The following is a 21816-nucleotide window of genomic DNA, read 5'->3' on the forward strand; positions in this document are numbered from 1 at the left end:
TCTTAAAAAAAACCCAAACCGCTGAAAACTGGACTAATTTTAGACCAGTCTGTCTGCTATTTTAATCCAATTCAGATTTCTCTAAGAAGAGAAGGCCTGTGTTTTCCCAGAAATATGACCGTTATGTTTTGATATACTTGTGGTATCTGTAGAGGCTGAATGCAGACAAGTAAAGCAGTTAATACTGGCCTATGTTGATGTAAAACCTGTAGCATCTTAGTAAGGAATAATTCATATGTCTAGGTGAAAATGGGGTCAAAACTTAAGAGTCTTGATCTCAGTGTTTTGAAGTGCTAAAGTAATTCTTGTTTTGCAGTTGTAATAAAAGGTTCAGAATGTTAGTCTGTGTAAGTTCAGCTTGACCAGGAAAAAATTATTCCCAGTTTTAAAAAATTTAAATAATAAAAAAGAAATGGTGTTTGCTTCTGTTGCCACTTTGAAGTGATGGGAAAAGTTCATCTGTAGTTCACTTAAGTTCCTGGGATAGGCAAAGGTGATCTTGGTGCTGTGGCTTACTGCAGTGATGTGTGACAGGAGATGGAGCAAGGAGACCATAGGTCCCTTTGCCTAGACTGCCATCATCAGCTCTTCACACCAGTTAGCTCCAGGGCATGGAAGGGATTGTAGGCTGCTTGTCAGCATAAATTCTCTTGTGCCAGGGAGGTGTTTTAGTCAGAGCTCTAAATACAAGCCTGAGCCCTGTTAATTCAGGATTAGCTCCAGTAGCAAAGCCTGGCATATGTGTGTGGGTCATCTTTTTGGTGACAAAGATAAGGGGAAGAGGTGCTTTGCCTGGGTCAGGACATAGCACCCAGCAAAACTCCTGGGCATATGGAGAGTTTGGTTGGTTTGTTTTTTTTTTTACCTCCAGCCACAGCCTGAGGAAGCAAGTCTAATTGAACTTCTTAATGCTGTTCAAGCAGAGACTGCCAATCCCAACATGCCATACGCAGCTCTGTAGTGAAGACTGAGATGAAGTGGGGCTGGTGGCTTTTATTTCTTGCCCTGCTCATACAGGTCTTGCATTCAGAAGCTTTTCTTTGGGAACAGCTGTTGTATATAGTTTGATTTCATCAAACTTATATTAAAAAAAAAAAATAAAAATTAGTGCATTGTTTAATTTGTCATTAAAAATGCTCTCAAACAAGGAAAAAAAGCCCCAAACCACAAAACTTTTTCTGCTTTTGATGTCCTGCTGTTACTCCCCAGTGTTCATGTCTGACTTAAAGATTAATTAAAATAAATATCAAGTGCTACTGAAATAATTAATACATTATTTAATTTACGTTCGATTGTAAGTGGAAGAATGTCTTACACTTCCCTTTAAAAAATCAGCATGGTTCCAGAAAGGAAGGAAGTATGCTAATTACAATGCCTCCATGAGACTTTGCAATTCATGGATGAGAGTTGATCAGAAGATGCAAAGGAGGCAAAGCAAGCATTTTAATGTTTGATACTTCAGTGCTTCTCATCCCAAAGTTTGCTATTAAAACACATAGGAAACTTTGTAGTGCAGTTTTATATTTCCTGAACTTTTCCATCTAGATGCATTAGAGACATTTAGGATTGGATGCTGATCCTGTGCTACTTTTGGCACTGAGGTAACATGGCTGGAGTTTCTCCCAACTTAGGCTGGTTAATGTGAAATCAGAATTAGTTTCTGTAGCTTTTTACAAAATATCCATATGTTTCATAGCACTTTTCTTAACATACATGTTATGGCCAGCATTTATGTACATTTTCCTGCCACATAAGGGAAAAGAGCAGAAGTTCTGCCTTTGGTAGAAGCAACAAATACAGTGTGTTCAATGAACGGTCATAATGTCTAGTGGTATATATGTAACAATATGAAGATGTTAATGCATCTCTGAACATACTTGTTAATGTGGAAAATACTAGCATCTGTTAATGGAACAGTGACAAGAGGAAGGATAACAGAGAGTACTAGCATCTGTTAATGGAACTGTGACAAGAGGAAGGATAATAGAGAATTCTGTAACAGGGCTGGGTATAAAGGTATTTTCTTCTATTAATTATGAAGCTGTCTTAAATATGCAATAATGAGAACAGTTGTGCAGGGTCAGATTAAACATCTAGCTTGGAGGTCAGGAGATGATGCCCAAGAGACCAGTGGAGGAGCAATAGAGCAATAAAAGCATGGTATTTTTTCTCATAGAGGCTCTGGGTCTCCAGCTCTGTGGTTTCTGAAACCAGAAGGTGTACTATCTTGTCTTTTCACTTAACCTTTGTGTTGCCTCTCTCTTGCTTCCATTTCTCTAGTGTCTTACCATTCTTCCTGTTCCCTCGTGATACTGAAGCAGCAGTAGCAGAAGTACTGAGAATATAGTGGAAGCAGCCTGGTTGCTCATTATTTCTTTTTTCTTCTAAATAGCAGAGAGCCAGCTGTAGTAAAAATCCAGCTTAGGTTTTGGCTGGTTAGTCTGTGCTCCATATGAGGGGCTGAGAGGCTTGAACATGTGTGCTGCTGTGAGTTGCTGGACATCAGAACAAGTCCTACAGTGAGAAGATGTAAGATTTTTAGGGAGAGAACTGTACTTTTCTTCAGATGTGTAGGGAATTTCATGGGAGCTGTGGAAACTATGTTTCTGAAGTAGAGGCCTTTGCTGTTTGCTGCCAACCTTCAAATCCCTATTTAATAGCATGGCAGGTTTACAGCTGCCATTAAAATGTTTTCTCTGGGTGATTTTGGTGGTTGATTTGTTTTTACCCTCCTCATCTTATTACTTGAAACTGTGAAAGTACTTTAAGGGGAAAAAAACCCAAAACAACTAAAGGGGGGAAGGCCAAGGGAATACCTGGGAAATATGAACTAAAATGGATAGTCCAGGAAAGTCTTACAAGTGCTGGAGTAAGGATTTTGTAACTGGAGATTTTGGGGTTAGTCCTGTAGGAGTAGTGCTGTATCTTCTGCTTTCTAGATGAGCCTAGGCAGAAGGTTTCAAACTTTCCTCTCAAAAATAGCTTAAAGTACAGCAGTTAAATTCTGTATCGGCATGACCCAGTGTCCTGTGCTAATAGATAACTTGCCTAATACAATGTGTTATAAATTCGTGTTACAGTTAATACAGTAACATCTGACAGGAATTATTTTAAGATGACTGCCGTTGTATTTCTATAGAAAGCTTTCCTGGAAAAAAATATAAATATTTAATTTAATCGTTGACTTCATCTACCTGGACTTGTGCAAAGCATTCAACACTGTCCCACACGACATCCTTGTCTCTAAATTGGAGAGACATCAATTTGATAGGTGGACCACTCGGTGGATAAAGAACTGGCTGGATGGCCGCACACAAAGAGTTGTGGTTAATGGCTCAGTGTCCAGCTGGAGACCAGTAACAAGTGGTGTCCCTCAGGGATCGGTGTTGGGACCGGTCTTGTTCAACATCTTTGTCACTGACGTGGACAGTGGGATTGAGTGCACCCTCAGGAATTTTGCCGATGACCCCAAGCTGTGTGGTTCGGTTGATACCCTGGAGGAAAGGAATGCCATCCCAACCTCATGAAGTTTGACCATGCCAAGTGCAAGGTCCTACACCTGGGTCAGAGCAATCCCAGGCACAGCTACAGGTTGGACAAAGAAGACGACTGGAGCAGCCCTGTGGAGAAGGACTTGAGGGTGTTGGTTGATGAGAAATGGAACATGAGCCAGCTTCAGTGTGCGCTCACAGCCCTGAAAGCGAACTGTATCCTGGGCTGCATCAAAAGGAGCGTGACCAGCAGGTTGAAGGAGGTGATCCTGCCCCTCTGCTCTGCTCTCATGAGACCTTACTTGGAGCATCTTGTACTGTTCTGGTGTCCTCAACATAAAAAGGACATGGAACTGTTGGAACAAGTCCAGAGGAGGGCCACGAGGATGATCAGGGGACTGGAGCACCTCCTGTATGAAGACAGGCTGAGGAAGTTGGGGCTGTTCAGCCTGGAGAAGAGAAGGCTGCATGGAGACCTCATAGCAGCCTTCCAGTAACTGAAGGGGGCCTACAAGGATGCTGGGGAGGGACTCTTCATTAGGGACTGTAGTGACAGGACAAGGGGTAATGGTTAAAACTTAAACAGGGGAAGTTTAGATTGGATATAAGGAAGAAATTCTTTCCTGTTAGGGTGGTGAGGCACTGGAACGGGTTGCCCAGGGAGATTGTGAATGCTCCATCCCTGGCAGTGTTCAGGGCCAGGTTGGACGAAGTCTTGGGTGTCTCGTTTAGTGTAAGGTGTCCCTGCTCAGGGCAGGGGGGTTGGAACTTGATGATCTTAAGGTCCTTTCCAACCCTAAATATTCTATGATTCTATGAATTTAAAAAAAAAAAAACGAAGAACAGCAAACATCAAACCTCAGACTAAAACACCAACACAAATCAGCATTTCTTTGTTACTGTTATCTGTGTTAGAAGAGTGTATAGTTGCCTGGGACTACCTGGCCTCTTTAATAAATCTTGTTCCCTCCCCATAATTCAGTGCTCTAGAATGGTGAGATGCAAGAGAAAATACAGTTGTTTGTGATGTAGGCATTTAACAAATTATCTCAGCAGATGTAGGCAACTACAGAAGCTCAGTAAGGGCTGTGTCTGTAAATTGTGATGGTCATTAATATGCTGACTGCCTTTTCCTGGGTTTTGAGTTACCGGCTGGGCTTAAACCATGACATGTCCTGAAGCTTGAGCTCTTGTAACTGTTGGTTTGTTACTTAAATCTAGGCATGTAGTAGGCATTAAGTACTCATTTTACTTTCAGTGCCTGTTTTTTTCACATACCTCTCTTCCATTATAAACATTATCTTTTCATTTTAGTTGCCAAGCTTTTTTTTGAGGCAGGAAAGTTTGTGCGTTTCTGAAGTATAGAACGAGCTAACATCTTGATTATGTCTTGGAAGAATCACAGCGGTGCATTCATTGTTCCTGATAAATAGGTATGTGATTTTACGGGGACTCTACAGTGTGTGTGTATAGAATTCATGCTCAGGAAAAATATTCTCTTAAAAGGGTTTGTTCGGTTTACTTTACTTTGGTGGTTGTTTTTTTTTTTGTGATTTGTTTTAGTTTGGGTTGTTTTGTTTTGTTTTTTTTCCAATTTGGATTAAAATTTTTTCCTAGGGAAAAATGAGGAACACAACAGTAACCAAAAAAAAAAAAAAAAAGTTTAATTTGATAATGCTGATTACTAGTGGTTTTTGACCTAAAGACTCATTAACCTTTGTCCCCAAAAGATTATCTAAATAATCCATGATTTATACTGGGAGTGGAAGAGGAGAGGATGTAGATTTTTGAACTCTGTTGGAAGATCACCGGCTCTGCATTTAGAACAGACTTGACCTTTCTCAGGCCCAGGTCCTGGGCTTAGTGTTCACCAGACTTTCTCAATGTTTTTTTTTTGTTTTTTTTTCTTTAGGAGGAAGTCAGCACTTGTCTGGCTTGAAAATGTTTCTAACAGAGGTTTTTAGCTTGTAAAACTAATACCTTCAGAAAACAGGATGTTTTAGCCGAATGTCACAGAAAGCAAATGTTCTGCTCCATAGATAATTTTGTGGAATATGCATTGTTTCTTGCATTCTTGGGGAAAGATGAATGATGTTGGTGCTTCTGAGACTTCTTTGAAATTATTTCACTGCATGCTTGCATTGTGAAGAAAGGCAGAATAGCAAGATAAAATGCAGTGGAATATTTCTGTTCTGTCAGTTTTATAGTACTAAATGTCTGTCTTTACAGGCAGCAGCAGCATAGCTGACAATTTCTTATCCCATTTCCTGAAGAGAAATGAACATATCCATGGTCACTCTTATTAGTTAAATGTATGTATGTAATATATACGCCATGCAGTTAATTGAATTTGTTATATAATTTAATATTTCATCTTCACTTTCTTTAGAAATTGGTTCAAGTAAGGTAGCGAAGATTAGTATGTTAGAGGGTATTTGTGCCTTTTCATTTCTCTAATGAAAATTTACAAGGAATTTTCAGAAATGGAGAGCATCATAGGTTTTAAAATGGAAATTTGTGTCAGGAACAAATACCAACTCTTCAAATCCTCTAAAGACAGACAAAACAAAATTCAGGAGTCAGTTATGCAAATGAGAGATTCTTATCTGGAGACTGAATTCAGTTCTATGAACAATTTCGAGGAAGTTTGGGAATTACAGATTTGTCAAAAACGGACATTGTTAGTTTATTGCTATGAATTGCAAGATCAGTATTAAAAAAAGCGAGCATCAAACTGACCATCTAAGGAAATAAATTCAGGCAGATTAGCCCTCACTGCATTAAATGTTGAACATTTTCAAATTTCAAAACAAGTCATAAGAAAAGTATTTCTTCTGTTAGGAAGTGTTAAGGAAATAAACCTTAACTCTAAAAATTTAGATGGTGTTAGACGCTTCATGATTGGGTTTTGTTTGTGTCTTCTGTGATGTTAATCACAATTTTGAGTTGTAAATATTTTGACCACTTGTAGCTGTAAAGAAGTGCTGGATCAAGCTACTACAAGTGACCCTCAAGACATCTACAGCACAGCTGAAAATGAGTGAAGTAACCCATCTGCCTGAATAGCCTAAATAGCAATTGGTTACAAATGTTTAAGTGCTTCCTTTTGGGGTAATTTCCAGGCTGAGATACTCCAAGATCTTTTTAGAAATGCTGCACACTTGAATGCTTCAATTGAATGTCTGTAAACTGGGGAAAAAAAAAAAAAATCATATGCAAGGGATAGCTGAGATGCGTCTTGCCTGAACTTGTGATTCTGCTTTGTATTTCCCTGTAGTGAAAGCAGAGGTTGGATTCTCTGTGTGGTCAATGAACATGAGAGTGTGTTTTGTTGGCATGCCAGGATTCCCATCCTAAACTGTCTGTTTCTTTCACTTCACTGAAGGAAGTCTAGACAACTAGATCTGACCAGGATGTAGTTGTCTGAAGCTAGCTGAGCTGAGTCCTATTTTTTATGCCTAACTTGAACTACTTAAAAGTGCATAGCTCCAAAGTTGTTCTTTGATTTGTTTTAAATGTTTCCTTAGAATGGCTTACCATTGTCATAAGGATTCACTCAGATTAGTGAATAAAGGTAGTAGAACAAAAATGAGAACCAAGTGGTTGCTTTGACTAAATCAGCATCTTAAGAGGTTTGTATTAATTTTAAGGAATGTTGATTTTTTTTAATTATTATTTTTTATAAATCTGTTCAAAATTAAAGCTCTGAAATTTCACAAATAAATGGCTTCTCCCCTTGGCCTTGATTTCCACCACACCCCCCCCCCCCCCTTTTTTTTTTTTTTACCTCCAGACAGAGAAGCTTAGCAGACAAGTGCCATGTTGTGTTCATGAATGATTTCATAAAATAAGCAGATGAGTAACTGTTTATAGTGTGAGACTTTGGGAGTTGAGGTTACAGCAAGAAATGACAGGAAGTTCAGAAGAGCTTGTTCTTGTAGGATGAGATGGTGCCAAGCTTTCTGCCACAGAAGGATATGTAGGGAGGAAAGCTCTTGCTGGAATTAGCCAGAAGAAATGCCGTTGTTGAGGAAAAAGACCTCCTCTTGTCTGAATGTTTGAACTTTGTTGGTTAACCAGTGTTTGGTTTTCAGTATAGGATTGGATTTAAGGATTTTTCAACCTGTAAACCATTAAAGTGAATGCTATTTCCATTAACAGAAGAAAGGGTTTTTGATTGCAGGTCTGCAAGCATAAGGCTGGATATTGGAAAGCTGATGCACCTCTTGCTCTTCATGCTATGGATCTTTGCTAATGCTGCTTTGAAATTTGTAGATGAAAAAGACTTATAGCAATGTAAATGAATTATTACATTGATTTGTCATAACAACAGTAAGACTTCAGAGAAGGTGGGCACTGCTCAAAATGTTTCACTGAGAAAAGCATATCAAAAGTTTTTTCTTCTTCCCTGCAGTGTACCTCTCTGGTGTTTCCTGGTTGCACTGATGCGAGTTCTTGCCAGTCACAGAGATGATACATCTGTAGTCCTACAGTGTAGTGGGTTCAGCTGTAAATTATTTTTCTCCTTCCTAGTGCCTGGTCCAGTGCTGTGTCTGAGAACAATGCTGATTAACACACCAATGTTTTAGTTGTTGCTAAGTAATGCTTACTGCGATCAAGGACTTTTCAGTCTCTCTGCCAGTGAGGAGAGGCACAAAAAGCCAAGAGAGAGCAGAGACAGGACACCTGACGCAAACTAGCCAAAGAGGTATTCCATACCACAGCACATCATGCTGTGTACATAAACTGGGGGGAGTTACCTGAAAGGGCCCAATCTCTGCTCAGGTCAGGCTGGGTATCAGTCAGCGGGTGGTGAGCAATTACATTGTGCATCACTTGTGTTGTCTGAGATTTAATTTCTTCTCTTGTTGTTTCCTATTACTATTGCTGGTGGTGGTATTCTTTTTATTATCACTATATTTTTATTTTGGTTATTAAACTGTTCTTATCTCAATCTGTGGGGTTTGCATTCTTTCAGTTCTCCTCCCCATCCTGCCTTGGGGGTGGGGGAGTGGGGTGGGAGAATGGCTGCAAAGCAGTGGGTTACTGGCTGGGGTTAAACCACAACAAACAATCTCTCTAATTGCTTGGAACATTAATAGAATTCAACAACAGCATAGTTTTGTAGTTTAATTCCAAAAAGACTAGTTCACCCATACAGAATTAAAATCCATAAATTCTTGAAAGTATAGTTGAAATTTATTTATTATAATTAAAACACAGCAGTTTTAAGCCACTGAGAGCTTAGAGCAAACTGACAAGGATATAAAACAGTGGTTTTTTTTCGCCAAAGGAGATTTAAATTTAGCGCTTATTCCTTTAAATCAGAGTTGTGCAGAGACTGACCAAAACCACGTGAATTGATACAACCAGAAAACAGAAACAACAGGACTAGCTTCACTTCTTGAAGCTGTAACAAAGGATCTACTTGTACTCTGTGCTGAATGCGAGCATGCAAAATATCCTGTGGAAGGCAGTTGAGGTAATCTGTGCTCTTCTCCAAATGCACTGGGAGAGCTTCTTGTAAGTTGGCAGTTCAACAAAGTTAACAGTTTAAGTTGTTGACTCTTGTGATAGTTGTAACCAGGTTCTCAATGCCGACTCTTACATTTCTCTACCATGAAAGTCTGTCATTCCAAGTCTTTGAACTGACCTGCCTGTTACTTTACATCTCTAGGAGCCTCGCATACCAGCCATTATATTTTTCATAACACCCAGCCTTCCTTTGCTGTAGGTTACAGAAAGAGAAGAAGGAGCTTGCTGTAGGAAATGTTGTCTTTGTATTTCTTGCTGTATATTAAGTTGGATGTGAATCAACTATGTAGAAGCTGTATAATTACTAAAGTGAGCATTAACCATGACTTATGGCTGGGAGATTGCTCTGTTTCATTGTCAATGTTGGAAAACAGTTGTCATGGGGATTATTGGGTTTGCTTATCTTGATGGATAAATTATTAATTCTTATCTCGGGACCATTAAAGTACAAGGAAGAAGATTTCAACCTGAAATCTGCAACTCATTTTGAATGGGTTGCCACAATTTAATTTTTCAGTGTTATTTAATAGTCTGAAAAAAAAGTTGTGATCTGTCTCTTATGAGACTGAATGTTAGCCTCATATAGAAGGACATGAGCACATGACACTTAAGACCTATGTAATTTTTATTAACACTGGAGTTACATTGTGATGGGCACATGGTACCTATGGTCCCCACAGTCACTGGGGGAAGAAGTAATAAATTTATAATGGAATTCTTAACCAGGAGTCTGAGTACGGAACTGTTCCAGGTAGCCAGGAGGAAAAGCCAAGCTTGATGATTTTGGGTAAATCCCCATTCAAGGACCTATATGGTCAACTCTGGACTGATGAAATCTGCATGCTTTCACTATAGTGCTAAGCTCTAAACCTTCCTAAAAGAACGAAGTTAAAAATGCATGTTCTTTCAAAAATTACAGGATCTTGGGTTTGTCTTTTTTTTTTCATGCGGAGAACAGCTGGAAATGGAAGTCATATTCCTTCTTTCTAATGCTGTCTTGTACAGTCCTTTCTAAGTCCTTTCCTCTTCCAGAGGATGCAAACCCATACCAGTTTCTTCACAGGTCTCATCTTCTAACCTAACACTGTGGAAGAACTTGGAAGGTTGCACTGAGCAATTGCTGCACTGAATACCTAAAACGCTTCTTGCAGTGCAAAGAAATAAATCCTCTTTCCAGAGAAGTAACCGGTAGGATAGAGAGATTCTTCCTTTTGTAACCCTGTGACTCTTAATTATTCCATGTACAGCAGCATAGCACAGCTTGAAAAGCAGGCTGAAGACTAGGTCCTTGGTCTCTGTGTTTGTCAGGAGTAACTTAATGCCGATTAAAAATTATAGGCAATTTTCTTCTCTTAGGTCAAATTCCAAACTTGATTGGAATTTTTCCTATTCAGATTATGTTCTTTAATAATTGTCATGAAGTTGCTGTAGTACACCTTATTTTCCCAATCTCACATAAACAGATGTGGACGGTATGCTTTTCCTCATAGAGATCTGATTCCATCTATCTCTGGTTAATGTGCTGTGTGTATAGCATATTTAAAATTCGGGGAAAAAAAGTTGCCTATCTTACATATGCCTACAGTTCTTGGGGAAAAAGGTGTTAAGATGCTCAGGTTAGCAGTACTGAGGTATTTCTAAGCATCTGCAGGCAAGCTTTGGGTCCAGTGATATTACCTGGCGGGAACAAAAATGCCCCTCCTTAGGTCCCTATAGAGACATCTGATGCTTGCTTAAATTCAATGTCTCACTATAAAATTAACTGTTCCTAAGTGTTGGTGACTAGAAGGAAACAAAAGCCTAATTGAAATTTCCTACACAATATCCTATTTCTTTGAGGTTTTGTTAATATGTATCTTCACGTTTTTTCCTGATAATGACGAGAGCACCAGTACCTGACACTTAGCAAAAGGTAATACTCAGTTATTCTGTCTCCATGTGTGTGTGAAATGTCTTTGCTTGCCAAATCATTGACAAAGAGTGTACTTTTGTGAACTTTATATTTTAAAATCTTGAATTGGTTTGATTGAACTAATGTGGTTTTTTTGTTTGTTTTTTCCTGGGGTTGTTACATTTTTATAGCAAAGCTATGTTTTTAGTGAGCATAATTTATAATAATACAGGGTACATCATCTTAAGTCTGGAAGACTGTCCCTTTCCAACAGGAACATTCCAGCACTATATCATAATCTCCCAACTTTTTGCTTCACGATTTTAACTGCCAGAATTATTTGGACTGTGATGTCTTCATTTGCCAGGTGTTTTGCTGCCCTTCTGCTGCCTAGAGGTGAAGGTAGCTTTCAGGTCCCTGCGTCTTCATCACCATCTCTGATCCACCCTCACTCGCCTACTTGTGATTGATCGATCTGCTTCCAAAACAGCAAGTTGTGAATGGCAGTGAAGAACAAGTTTTCTGTGTATACATCTCTACTACTTCCACTAGCTGAGGTATTAATCTTGAAACCAAGAAACATTACACCAGAAGCAAGATGCTGATGACACTAAACAGCACAATTTTTTTCAGAACGCATTGAAGTTTTGTCCACTTCAACACAGAATTCCAGATCTTATTGGTCTGCATGACAAATATAATCTATAATAGCTAGGTCAAGGACCTACTGGAAGAAGAGTATTAATCTTTCAGAAATTATGCATTTCATAGCATTGTCTTTTAGTTTTGTGTCTAGCTTTACACTGTTTCAGCACAGATATAAAGAAACTAGAAATTGTTCTAGAGAACATAGGTCCTGTTTTTCTTGGAATAATGCACTTTTCCCTGCTAAGTCAGTAATTTTAAAGAGAGCAGCTTTTAACTAACCTCTTGCATTCTACAGTGTTCCTCTGATCATTCCTTAGTTTTTGAGTGTTTATGGGTTTGGTTTTGGTTTTGTTTGGGGTTTTGGTGTAATTATTATTATTACTACTTTTACTTTTGAAAATAATATGTTTGTTGCAACTTAGGGTATGTTTGTGCCTAACGTACCAAGACCTTGATGAAATGTAATGTGACGTATTTGCTCAGTTGCTATTTCCATGACAGAAAATCCATTTCTGGAGTGCATCAGACTTTTGAGCAGTCTTAGCTATGTACAGGGTGCCAAGTTAAACAAACTTCTCAAAAGAAGTACTTTTTGGTCTGTATGGGAGTGCAAGGAATATCTTTGTCTTTGCTTCATTATCACATATCTAAAATGTATGTTTACCTTCTCCACAACTGCAGTGCAGAATCTGAGATTAATTTTTCAGTGTGTTATACTCTTCGGGTATGTTTTCTTTGAGTTTTGTTCCCCAAATGTTTTGTTTGAGTTTTTGCAGCTTTGCCTTTGTTTTCCTATGCTCTTTTTTTTTTTCCTTTTTTTTTAAGGAAACAATCATTAGGAACGATAATTTATGAAGTGAGTTGAGTCTAGCAGTTTATCTCTTCAGATGAACCTGGTTTTAAAAGATTTCATTAATAAAAACAAGGAGAAAGAAGTTGGAAAAAGAGCAAAAATAAAATTAAAGGGTATTATGGCCTTTATCTTAATTTTTTTTTTTAAGTTTTTTGTGTTTTGTTTTTTTTTTGTTTGTTTTTGTTTTTTATTATTTATCTGAAGGTTTTAAATTAAAGCACTTCTGTAAATACATGTTTGTAAAATTGGTTTAATACAGGCACACAGAGCAGAGAACTTGGGGGGGGGATATTGTTGGGGAGTCTAAATGGGTCTTGCACCAAATCTAAATGAGCAGTATCGTATTTCTGTAAAAAATGTCATCCTGGGGTATGTAAATAGGAGTATAACTGAAAAGCAAGTGGTGTATTGTAGAAGTTTTAGCTGGATCATTATGTCCACGTTTAGTTGCTCTGCAAGTAGGACTTACTGAAGACACAGCAGAGTACATGATCAGAGATTATTGGAATATTGAATGGGCCTCAAGAAGTCTGGTTAGCTTTGAGAAGGCTGCAGAAGGAGGATAAAACAGTGTTCACCTATGCAAATAGCTGCTGGAGAAGAGAGCAAGAATAGTTTGCATGCTGAATGGAACAGAAGATAGTAGATATTGACTAAAGATGAATTTAGAATAGAATCAGAGTCACAGAATGGTTTGGGTTCGAAGGGACCTTAAAGGATCATGTAGTTCCAACCCCCCCTGCTATGGGCAGTGACACCCTCCACTAGACCAGGTTGCTCAATGCCCCATCCAACCTGGCCTTGAACACTGCCAGGGATGGGGCATTAAGAGATCTTGTGAGAATTTTATTTAAAAAAAAAAAGAAATTACAAAGCCTCAAACCATAAACAACAAAAACCGCTCATCATTTGATCTTATGCCCTGAAAAAAGTGAGACCTTTAAGAACAAGTTAAACAAATGCCAATCAAGAATTGCATGAGATTAATTGATCCATTGCTAGTCCAAGCAGTGTATTAGATTATCCTCTGGGGTACCTTTCAGATTTCTGATTTTATGATGGTAAATTGCTGGTACAAACCATAGATTTTCAAATAGGGAAATAAAAACAAGATGGGATCACATCAACTGCTGCTAAAAAAAAGAATATCACCTAAGCGTTAAGGGGAACTTAGGTTTAGTCATATGTTTTCAGTGTTTGACTTCCATGAACCTGTGAATGAGTGAATTTTAGTAGGATAAATGTTCACAGGAAATAAATTTTATGTTTTCACACAGACCTCTTTCAGAAATTAAATCTTGAGTTTGCATGCATGTTCTATGTAATGGCAGCCCGTAAACAGAGTAAAAGCAGTGGCCTGATAACTTTTTCTAACAAATAACCAGTAAAATGCATCTTGAATTTTGGCTGTCAAATAAACATAATCACTTACTTGTAAATTATTCACAATTAAAAACTATAAAAGAGAGAGAAATTATTATCAATAAAGTCTGAAAGGGACAATTTATTTAATGAGTAGGAAAAAGCCAAATTATCAGATAAAATGGATCATTCTCCTGTAAAGTATCAGTCTAGCATTTGAGAGTGATTATTTTCTTTTGGAAAGCTAATTTCTACTGAATAGTGACTAGAAAGAGCAAAGCTGGTAAAAAATGCTGGTACGAAAAGGAGCTTATAGATTGCCTGAAACCTTGTAAAGCGGTCTTCACTTTAAGTATTCATGCTAATTTGTTAGCAGTGTGTATTTAACTATCAATTACTCTGCACTGTTCAGAATTGTTTGTGCCTCCTGTTTTCTGTAGCTGCTTATCCAGTACCTGAGTCAGGTTTGAAGAACTGATTTTGTAAATATGGCAACTGGCAAAGACTGAACCTGCAATGTAAACAGGCCATGACTGACTTATTGTTGTGAAGTTACTGCTTTGTTTAGTTGCAGATCTCTGCAAGATGTGAACTTCTCATGCTTTCTTACAAATATTTTATACTGTTGGACATATTAAGGTCCTTCTGCATAGGTTATCCATACTGCAGTGTTGATGCCATGATGAGTAGCAGCAAAATAGCCAGACAGTTTTAGTTGTAACAATTCCAGTGATATACCAGATTTCCTTACATTTGAGTTATCTTTTGTTCAGCAGTGATTGCAAATGTGGCAGGCTCAATTCAGTGTCCAAGTCTTGACTAAATATCACTGCTGTATAAAATTTAACTCTTGGAAAAACCTTTCAATAATGAAGTTGCATAAAGCGTCTTTCCTCAGACAAACTGAACAGCAATCGGATATCAGTACCATGTTCCCTCAATTGTGAGGGGTTTTTTGTTTGTTGGTTTTTTTTAAGAGCATCAGAACTATCAATTAGAATTAGGTTGCTTATATTCAGGCCAGCTTCAAAGATGCCTCATATTGTGTTGTGGACTTTAATGTCTTCCCAGGATGTGCAAGATAACAGTATAGTAGTTGATTTGCCCTGCTGCATCCTTGAACTCATCAGTCATACCTGCAATGATGATGGATCTGGACTCTTTTTTTAACTAAAGAATTTAGTCGCAGTCTTGTAACCGTGCTGCAATGAATTGGGCAAAGCTTTACCCTCCTGCTTTGAAGAACTTGCCCATCCTTGGTAATAGCTTCACAGCTACCATTTGGTCATGGCTGCAGTTTGCAATCATTGTTTTCTCTCAAAGCTGGCACAACATTGCTGTCACAAGATGATGGCAGTTTATGGAACTCTAAATCAAGCTGAGACTTTTATTATATTTGTACCCTTAGGTGTTTGCAAATCCTCAGTAATTTCAATATAGGCTTCCAAAGATAGACTTTATTATGTTGTTCTGCTACGTAAGATGTCAGCGTCTGATAGTCTCTATTGTTGGTGCAGTTCTGTAGTTTAACAGCGTAAGCAAAAAGTCCAATTTGACTCTGCAGTGTGAAGGAGGCATTTACTGTGTTGATATGGCTTTCCATGAGGAAAACTAGTTGTTTTTGTCTCTAAACTGAAGCTTTGATGCAGAAAGCTTTATGCTATGCCTGCTGATATATAGCTATTGTAAGGATTATTGTCAGATATGCTGTATTAGCAATACTGTTATCTGATTATGTGGTTACTGTGTTTAGCTACGGTATTTTATGAGGCTGTCTTTGAACAGTGGGAATCTATGTAGTACAATGTAGTTTGTTGGGGGAATTGTTTTCCTTCTCTGTCACAGAAGTCTGATTGTTACTGCTTTACCTAATGGGGTGAGTGTGGTGGTGTGGTTTTTTGTGTGTGTGGTTTGGTTTGTTGGTTGGGTTTTGTGATGGCTTTTGGTTGGTGTCGTTTGTTGTGTGTGTTGGTGTCTGCCCCCATCACAAATAAGGCCTCTTTTCTAGACTTCTAGACTACTGAACTGTAGATAATTTAGGTTTTGTTAATTTGTACTTATATGCTGCTGTTCTGTTCTTTAGCCACACCTTGTGTGATAGACCTTTCCAAAGGGAGTCTCTGTTTCACCCATCACTGGCTGCTTTTAGGGTGGCTTCAGAATGGCTTGCTTTTTTTTTTTTTTTCTTTTTTCTGATACTGATCATCACTGGAGTTGTCAGGCATCACGCTTAGTCAAAAGCCTTTGCAACAGTCACCACCTAGTCCCTTATAGCTTTTCCTTGCTTTGCTTACCACATTCTCAGATCTATAATAGAAGTTGTACGTAAAGAAGAGAGAAACCTACTGCCTTTTACTGTCCATAGTGATCCTCCTACACCAGCATATTGTAGGAGCTTGTGGCTATCAAGATTGCAGGACAAGAAAAAAACAATGGGAAACTTAATACTGGACAGATACAGGAAGCACAAGACCATAACTACATAAGAAAGCATTGCTATGTTTATCTCTGAGTCTACAATCTTGTGGTGTGAACAAGAAGTGTATTTCAGCTGCTCTCTAATACTTGGAGCCTGCCACCAGGAAACTGACACCGCTGTGCTTTGACTGTTTTTTGACATACATTTGCAGGGTTTTTGAGACCTTGAAATCAGCCAGAATAGGTTGTCAATGGTAGATTTTGGTTTGGGACATGGAATCTGTATTTAAAACTGAAAAGCTGTGGAGAAGCAGCACAGATGTTTTTGTACTGCATCAGATGCTGGAATCTATCCATGTGTGATTCTTAATACTTTATGGCATAATAGTTCAGTGCTGGTAGGTCTGCTAAGACCGCTAACTCATGAAGGTCTGTGAAGCTGTATCTCCACTAGTCTCTGGGCTTGTTGTCATCCAAAACATTCTGGGCAGCGTTCTAGATTCGGTGTTTTCTGAAGCCATAGATGGGCATATAGTCCCAACTACTGCAGGCAACATTAGGGTCATAGAAACCAAATATATTAATAATGGATGTGTTCTGGGACACTAGAGGTACTCTTGTATCTCCTTCCTACTCTTTGGCAGCCACAGACATGCTAGGCATCAAGATGATTAACATGTATGGCTCAAAAGTTTATCCTTCCTGTTCCTTTTACTTCATGTTTTCCAGTGTCTGTCTGTATCTTTTCTCACACGCAGGTCCTCCTTTATTTAGCTCTGCACTATAGCAGATTTTTGTGTTTGTTGATGTCAATGGCAATGATCAACATCTGGTTAAAAAGCTGGAAAACTTGCTCTCCTGTAGATGCTGGTTGCTTTTCACCTGTACCTAACTAACCAATGGAAACACATCACACAGCAACCTACCTGGACGTCCTGGCTTAATGTTCTGTGCCCAAGAGTCAGATTTCACAGGAACGTATCCCATTCTGGAGTCCCCTGCTGTGGTGTAAGTGCAGGTGCAGAAAAACATGGTTGCTCTGCTCTAGGAAGTAGAAAGAAATTTACATGGTGAAATAAAGTTTTAGTTGTGTTTGGGTTGGGCTGAAGAAAACAATGCTAGCACTTGAAGAGGACAGTTTGATATACAGAATGCTGAAGTAGTTCTTGACTTTCCAAATGTTAAAATTTTATCAGTTGGTGCTGGCTGGCCAACTATAAGTAGTAGTAATAATAATTATTTTATTTATTGGGCACCCTTCCATTGTTAAAGGCCTGTTAGATGGCTCACAAAAGATATAATCTGATCTTAATGTCCTACTTGGAGCCTCATAAAAGAAATAAAATAAAAAGGCAGTTATATGCTTAATGGTTTATGCTTTTTCTTTCATGTTGATGTAGAAGATTACAGTAAAAGGGCCAATATTGCATCTTCATTGAAATTAATGGAGTTTCAGTGACTTATCTTCATTCTGAAATGGGTCCAGAATACATTAATGCTGGTTCTTTAGGTTCAGTCATCTGATGCTGGAACATTCCTGATTGATTTGCAAGGTACCTCAACTGGATTAATTAGAGGAGAAAAATACTGTTTGCCCCTCTAAAATCTGCTTCCTGCAAAACCCACTTGCTATAAAATGTCATGTTAGGGAGACTCCTTTTCCCCATCTTCTGACTGAATTGCCATTTCTTGTGCTCTTTCTTTTCATCTTTTATGTTGTTCATTAAAAATGTTATGTTTTATGCCCCGTATTGTTCACAGTCTACAAGGTTTTTATCACTTAGATAAAAGCAATCTGCTTGATGCACAGCTGGTCTCCAGAGTGATCTGATTGCTTTTGTGATAGGCCTTAGACACCTAATGCTGTGCAGAGCATTTCTGTGCTTTTCTCAAATAACTAAATTAAATTACTTGCAGATGAACTTATTTTATAACAACAAATCCGAAGAAGATTTTTAGGTTTATGGCTGGTCTTTGTCATGCCTTCTTACATTTAGTAGCATTGTTTTCTTTGAGTGGTCCCCTTGATTTCTCGCAGAACAAGGTACAACTCAGCTTAAACATGACTTCCTTTTTCTCACTCCTCTGGTTGAGTGGGAGGAGGGAGGAAAGCTTCCCACCTCTGGAGAGGAGTCACAACTGTAACTCTTCAGAGGAAATGCATAGTTCTCTGTTAGTGTGGACTTGGATGTGGAATTAGTTAATTACCAAAAGTTGATGTTGGGCCTCCTCACTGAATATCAGATAGCCAGACCCACATACTTCTGTGAATCCTCTTTTTAAGGTCCCTGATTTTCTGCATGTCTCTGAGACACTGGCCACTGCAGACTCAGCTTAGGACTTCAGTGGATAATAGAGAACCTTGCTATTGGGTATTGGAGTATGATGCCTAAGTTTTCTTTGCTGATTTAGCCTGAAAACAGTTGGCATCCTGCTTCTCTCCAGCATGATTCTGCTTTAACTGTATGGAATCTACTTGCTCTGAAAAAACAAAAAACTTCTTACAGTAAATTACTACTTTTGCCCCATCCTGCAACATATTTTCCTATAGTCTCAGCTTGTAGTAAAGCAAACAAGAGGTTTTTAAGGAAACCTCTTATAGTTTAGTGCACATACTGAGACCACTTAGCAGCTTTTCTTCTTTTTATTGAGTTTTTTTATAAGCTACCAGCCTGCTTCCAGATGGTATAATACATGGGTGGTAACAGTCAACTGGTACAAAATATACTTCCCTAGGAATATATTATGTAGCTGGCTTTGGTCCCAACCAAGACAATCAAATAGGTTATTAGGCTGCATCAAATTCTGGTTAAAGTTAGGCCTGGTCACCCTGTAGGTAAGCAAAAGCCATCAGACTTTTTGGTCATGGGAAATGTAAATCCCATTTAGATTTGATTAATTTTTTTAGACATTTTAAACCTGTTTACTCTAACAAGAAATGTGTCATCCTCTGTGGGCTTGGAACTGTTTTACAGAGTCTCTTCTGTTGTTTCTTAAGCACTGCCTGGCTTTCTCCACACTTCATTAAAGGCAAGTAGTGGCTCAAGAGGATTAGGATAACTCAAACCCAGCATTTCTACTCCCAGTAGAAATTAATCTCTTGAAAAGAAAGCTCTGCAGGTTTTGTTCTTGCTTTATATCTTAAACTGCCTGCAGCTCTGTCATCAGTTCAGACAGTGTTTAAGGACCCCAAAGCAAAGCCCAGTGTAATAAAAAGTTTGATTATGGCTTTCCCTGATATAGTCTCATATCAGCCTAATTACTGTATCTTTGGGCTTCCTAAATCTTCTCTACAGTAGCAAGACCTGTTGCTGTAGATATTGCTGCAGGTCTACCAAATCTAAAAGACTATGAAATTTTATATTGCTATGTGTGACACAAGATAATTTAAGCTTCTTTTCCAAGTACTATGCATAAAGTTGGCTACCTCAAGCTCTAGTTATTCTCTGTGCTAAGAGATCTTACAGCACCAGATGTTAGCATCCCTGCTTCCAGCTGCTGTTGTGGTGCCCTCTTCCACATCTTTCTTTCTTTCTTCCCCAGAAAGAAAGGATATCAGTACTTCTTTATAAAAGCTTAAAATTTTCATGACTTTTTTTGTGTGCAACAAATATGTCATGACCTATCATGACCTGTTTATAAAAGATCCATTGCAGTGTATCTTAAAACAGAGTCCATAGATACAGGTGTAAAGGGGAGGCTGGAAACAAGGAGAAAGTATTACGATCAAGTTTTGGCATTGTTCTTGGAAGCAGTTACGTCCAGAAAACTGCAGAGTTTATATTTCATTAGTCAGCAGCAGGCAGTCCTCAGATTTGTAGCATTATGGATGTGAGCTCAACCTAGCAGTGGTGTATGTCTGTCATTGTTAACCATTACTATCAGGTGATGGTCATCAGTGGTTTAGGCTAAGGTGTTCTAGTTCATGCTGGAGTGGGCTGTGTTCTCAGGGAAGCAAGTAGCAGTAGGACTGCTCCAGATCAGGTAACTTGTTGAGACTTTGTAGCTCATCATCTGTTTTTATGCCTTGCAGAATTCTGTCTTTCTAATTTTCATGAAATTGAAATAAGATTCTTCTGCTCTAATCAAAAGAAGATGCCTGACAGTTCCCTGTGTAATCATACTGTAAACAACTGTGGGTAATTGTTCTTTATTTTCTTTTGTTGTTTACTTCATTTCAGTTTTCTCTACTAATCTGTTTTATACAGCTGTCGTGGTTTAAACCCAGTCAGGTAATTCGTTCGCTCACTTTCCCCCCTTTTCTTTCCCTGCCCCTGCTCTCGGAGGGACAGAGAGGAGAATCGAAAAGAATGCAACTACCACGGGTTGAGATAAGAACAGTTTAGTAACTAAGGTATAACACAAATCACTACTGCTACTACCAATAATAACAATGATAAAGGAAATAACAAGGGAAGAGAATACAACACCTCAGCACCAGCCGACCGATAACTCGCCCCCCACGCCTGACCAAGCACCGACCGATACCTCCTCCAACCCTGCCATCTCCCAGCCCTTCCGGCTAACTCCCAGTTGCATCCTGGGCATGACGTGCTGTGGTATGGAATACCTCTTTGGTCAGTTTGGGTCAGGTGTCCTGTCTCTGCTTCCTCCTGGCTTCCCCTCCTCCCTGGCAGAGCATGAGGCTCACAAAGTCCTTGGCCAAACCAAAACATCCTTGTTATCAGCTCTGTTCCTGAGCTGAAAGTCAAAACACTGCACTACACCAGCTACCAAGGAGGAGAAAAATGACTGCTACTGCTGAACCCAGGACAACAGCACTGTACAAAGTAGTAATCAAAGAAATGGAAATACATTCAACATCTGCACTTTTTGTTTTCCAAATAAGAAATAATTTCAGACTGTACTTTGGTTGTATAAGTTCGTATTTCTCTTATTCCTGGGAATCCCCTTACCTAAAAGTTACCAATACAGATTTTTGCCTTGGAATTCTAGGCCATTTGGGAACAGGAATCTTCATTGTTTGAGTTCTGTAATGATACATTTTTACAAGCTTGTGGAGAAAAGATAAAAGCTGAGCTTAATAAGTATTGAGGTTAGACTTGAGACTCAGCTGACAAGGTGGTAAAGCTGTGCAAATGTTTGTTGTAAAACTTCACCAAGCACTGGGAAGCATCATGAGTGTGGAAGTAAAAATCTCATGGTTTTGATGCCAAACAAACCTTACATTTTATGTGAATGGTGGTTTGGTTTCGTTTAGTTTTGCTTTTCTTCCCTGGGTGGAAATTACTAGGTCATGTTATTACTCATGAGACAGGACCCGGAGTGAGATGCTAGCATTTACAATACATTTTCTGTGGGGTTTTTTTGTTGTTTTTTTTTTTTTTTCTCTGTGTGTGGGGTTTTTTTGGTTTTTGCTTTGTTATTTTTTTTTTTTTAATGAAACGCCTGCAATTTTGATAAACATGCTTCTTGCACTTATTACATACATGTACACATACACATCTTTATGTCAGAAGAGGACTTAAGGTCAACATTTTTTTCAAATGCCTTAGTGAAAACTGCTTTCATAATTCATTCAGCATGTATGTGAATATTGCATTTTCTCATGCTGCTTTTTTTACTGCTTGGTTTGGTTTATTTTTTAAAGAAATCTC

The 21816-nt window shown here is 38.6% G+C and overlaps 1 long non-coding RNA gene across 3 annotated transcripts in view; it reads left to right on the forward strand.

The window, feature by feature from the left end:
- LOC134162646 (uncharacterized) overlaps positions 1-21816 on the forward strand; it is a 48538-nt gene that overhangs the window by 20797 nt on the left and 5925 nt on the right. The window contains exons 3-4 of one of the 3 annotated variants that reach the window (XR_009964389.1): positions 872-1017; positions 20232-20337. This is a non-coding gene — a long non-coding RNA (uncharacterized LOC134162646). Of the gene's footprint in view, positions 1-871; positions 1018-20231; positions 20367-21816 lie in introns of those variants that run through there. The other 2 variants (XR_009964388.1, XR_009964390.1) reach the window with 2 other exon arrangements.

The sequence above is a fragment of the Pezoporus occidentalis genome, unplaced genomic scaffold (assembly GCF_034315485.1).
Source record: "Pezoporus occidentalis ecotype Australia unplaced genomic scaffold, CSIRO_AGI_Poc_V1 ctg19, whole genome shotgun sequence".
Taxonomy (NCBI): domain Eukaryota; kingdom Metazoa; phylum Chordata; class Aves; order Psittaciformes; family Psittacidae; genus Pezoporus; species Pezoporus occidentalis.